A 4,589-nucleotide genomic window follows, 5' to 3' on the forward strand; every position below is an offset into this window, starting at 1 on the left:
AGTCCCTCCAGCTTGTCCTGGGTCTTCCTTTAAGTCTCCTTCCAGTTGGATGTGCCCATAAAACCTCACCAGGGAGGCATCCAGGAGGCATGCTAACGAGCAGCAGATCTACTCTGAGTCCCTCCCAGATGACCGAGCTTCTCACCCCATCTTTAAGGGAGAGCCCAGACACCCTGTGGAGAAAACTCATTTCTGCTGCTTGTTTACGCAAATCTCGTTATTTTGGCCACTACCCAGCTCATGACTATATGTGAGGGTAGGAACGTTGATCGACCAGTAAATCGAGAGCTTCGCCCTCCGGCTCAGCTTTCTCTGCACCATGATAGATGAGTACAACGCCCACATCACTGCAGAAGCAGCACCAATCCGTCTATCAATCTTGCTCTTCAGCTTTCCCTCATTCGTGAACAAGACCTTGCAATACTTTAACTCCTCCACTTGAAGCAGCATCTCACCCCTAACCCGAAGAAGGCATTCTACCTTTTTCTGAATCAAGACCAAGGTCTTGGATTTAGAGGAGCTGATTCTCATCCCAGCTTCTTCACACTCGGCTGCAAATCGCTCCAGGGACAGCTGGAGATCACATTCTGATGAAGCCAAGAGGACCACATCATCTGCAAAAGCAGACACCCAATCCTCAGGCCACCAAAACGGATCCCCTCAACACCTTGGCTGCACCTAGAAATCCTGTTCATAAAAGTTATGAACAGAATCGTTGACAAAGAGCAGCCTTGGTGGAATCTATCACCGGGAACGAGCCTGACTTACTGCCGCAGAAGCGGACCGAGCTCTGACACCAGTCATACAGGGACCTAACAGCCTGTATCAGAGGGCCTGGTGCTCCGTACTCCCGAAGTACCCCCAAATGTGCTTCATGACAGTGACGTCATCGAACCAGACACGAAGAAAACTGAGGGAAAAGGGCTGTAAGTTCAGCAAACTTTCCACAGGAGGAAAGAACCACAGTAAATCTGGTCATGTGGTAAGTAGCACCTACTTTGGGGAGAGGAGATCATGTGGTGAAGTCACATATGCAATGTGCCGATTTCTAGTTTCTAGTCATGCTAAATACGAACTTTTACAAGCTAGTAAATCTCTAAGTACATGACAGGCGTGGTCGAAAAACCCATGATTACTTTTCATTTAAATTACAGTACAACATATGTGAGATCCAGAATCTAAGGCAAAGCGGATTAGAAAATACCGTTTGTAGCCCCGTTGACTTACATTCGTTTTTTCGTTCTTCTGGGGACCCACGATGCGGAGGTGCCTTAGGCTCCCTATATCTACAGGACAGTAGCTGGCAGCAGTGGGAAACCTTCCAAACAATGTTATTTAAAAAATGTTGAACAATCAAACACACAAACAGAATCACACAATAACATATTTGCTGTAACCTAACCTAAAGCTATTGGATGTAAAACATAAATAAATGTGTGTGTGTGTATATATATATATATATATATATATATATATATATATATATATATATTACATTCCATCACAGTAGATTCACTTTTATTCTAAGGTGATCGAACTGTGTGTCATTTCTAATTATTCCAAACTCAAAGATTTATTACTTCTCAGTGGTTTTATTTAGTTTTAATTGTCCAAGTTGTTTATTTTATTTTAGTTCTATTGGGTTTTATTTTCTAGCTGATTTAAAAAAACTCTCCTGACAGAACAGAAAAGAAAAATCCTCGGGGGGGGGGGGGGGGGGGTGTCTTTTCACAGCTGCTCGTTAAATTTCCTCTGCTCTAATGGAGACCTAAAACAGAGTTACAGAACATTTGACATTTGATAAACTCACAAGCAAAGATATTTCAAATTTTGTCTTTATTAGAATGATGCAGGATTGGTGAATATTGCTGAATACGTGTTTTTATTAGTGGTATAATCGTGATTTTAAATCCCTGACACGATGACCTACATCGTTCATGTACACACACACACACACACACACGCGTTCGTGCACACACACACACACACACACACACACACACACACACACGCGTTCGTGCACACACACACACACACACACACACACACACACACACACACACACACACACAGCCTCTTCATGTGATCACATGGTATAAGGATACAAGGGAAGTTTAGATTGGCGGGCTGTTTGAACAACCAAGACTTTAATCGGAGACTCTTCTCCACTGATGAAAAACACAGAGGGCGTGTACCATACAGATGGAAATCTACATTTAGAAGGAAAAAAAAAACTCCACCACAACATATAAGTTTATCTCTGCACATAAATACATAAAAATGATAATAATAACAATAATAAGATTGTGCTTTCTTTAACTTTCTTGCTTTTTTCTTGTAACCCCATCATTGCTGAATATGTTAAAACCTTAAACATGCAAATTCAGTTACAAAACAACAGCTGACTAAAAAGGGAGACTCAGTTTGACACCACTGATCATGTGAATGTTCTATTCATGATTGAAGTGATCTTTCATTTAAATGTGATGTAATGACATTTCAAGTCGGTTTACATTGAGGTCTAAACACATTGGTGGGGAATGCACGAATCAAGAGCATCCTGCAACAATTCAAATCAGAGATTTAATCGTGTGTTTCGACCTCTTCCTGTTTGTGGTGTCAAAATGCAAAGTGTCCCTTTTGTAGGCGTCAATACGTTCTGTTAATTACACATCTATAAAGAAGGTATATAAATAACAATGACAATGATATCATACATCTAAAATCCACACACAGAACTGGTTTTTGCTGCTTCTCTTTTGGAGATAGTGACTTACTGAATGCACCAATTAAAGCCAGTTTTACTGAAACCAGGACTTTGTAGTGAAAGCTGCAAAAAACCCAGACAACTTAAAAGTCATTCCACACCCGTCAGTTCCTTCTTTGTACTGTAGACAGACCAGGATATATTACACTATGGTACCACAGCTTGTACAAACATTGAACACTAGGGGGCAGACTAAACACACTATGGTAGACAAACTTTCTTTAGTTTAATAAAGAGTAAGATCAATAGGACATAGAACAGGACGACTTTATAGTACCAGCTGTAAGTGTTGAAGAGGTGACATCCCCAAGCAGCAAATTTTATCCTCTAAAGGACTTTAATTCCACACAAAGAGTGATTTCAATGGTGATTGAGATTTTGTCATCTATTTGGAAACATGGAAATGCATTGTGGGTAAAGCAGTGCAGCTTTGAGCACATTTTACTGTGAAGAACAAAGAAAATAATCTTAAATCGCACGTTTCATGTTACTCTATCACAGAATAGTTATGCTAGAACTGAGTGAAGGAAAAAAGTACACATTTGAATAAAATAATAATAATGTTTCTGCCCATTTTCATGTCTTCTCTTTAATGAAAGCTTTAAATTATGACAGATCTTATTTGCCAATTCATATATAATTTAAGAAAAAACCTAATTGATGATCTTGTTCTGTTTGTTTGCTGTTTTCAATTTAAAGCTTCAGACACCTCCCATGCTGAAAATACATATTGGAGTTGTTCCCCTCTGCAGACCACGGCCCATCAGAACCAGCACCTTATGTAACAACAACAGTTTTCTCTCACTGGCTCATTTTTCTCCAATGTCTAAAACATGCATATCTGCAATTGTTTATACAACTTGAACCGTTTTTGCATATTTTGCCCATTTTTCTGTGTTATCTCATCCTCTCTTCCAAGTGTTTATTATGTGTCGTTTTTTGTGCAGAACCATGATAATATGTGAACTCTACTGCACCCCATGCTGATTCTGACTGTGTTTTCACTGTAAACATTTCCTCTTTCTCTCTGTTCACTAGTGGTTTTAACCAGCAAAGAACCATATCCAACCGGACCAGTTCTGACTCTAACCGCACCACCTACGTATCATGAGTGATTTTCTTTTCTTTTCTTTTTTTGCTGCAACATGCCTCGATGTGCCTAAGAAAACTTCAAATGTTAAAAAGGGAAAAGCAACCTACATTATATACAAGTTTTGCGACATACGAATGTGCTCCACTGTTGCTGGCATCTATTCATTAATCTATGCACAAAGATATGAAAAGTGGAATTAATGGAAAAATGTGCACCAAGATGGCCACAGGAAGTTGATCAGGGTTTCAAACAAGTGAATCCTCGCACGATTAGTCGTAGTAGCACGAAGTAGTCATGTTTTGTGTTCCAGTTGAGTCCATAACATTTTCCAGTTGTAGCATTTTTCTTGAGTCTGTTGCATCAGTACAACCGAACCGAGTTCATCCAGGCGTTTGGGAAGCTGCTGGTTACCGTGTAAATTACAAAGTTTACTTGTTTAGATTAGGATGAGCCCATGAATAGGCCTTCCGTCTACAGTCACTGGCATCGAAATGACAGATGAGTATGAGTGAGTGTTTATTCCCAAGTACTCGCTTGTTCGTCGGACTGTTCTAGTGGAACGGTGTAAAGGGATCGTGCAGAGGACGTCTGGGCTGTAAGGCAGCACATGCAGGAGCTGGGATGAGGACTCAGGGAATGCTGTACCGCGTAGAATCCGTAGATAAATATACACAATACAGGAGGTACTGTGTGTGTGTGTGTGTGTGTGTGTGTGTGTGTGTGTGTGTG

The sequence above is a fragment of the Nothobranchius furzeri genome, chromosome 15, assembly GCF_043380555.1.
Source record: "Nothobranchius furzeri strain GRZ-AD chromosome 15, NfurGRZ-RIMD1, whole genome shotgun sequence".
Taxonomy (NCBI): Eukaryota; Metazoa; Chordata; class Actinopteri; order Cyprinodontiformes; family Nothobranchiidae; genus Nothobranchius; species Nothobranchius furzeri.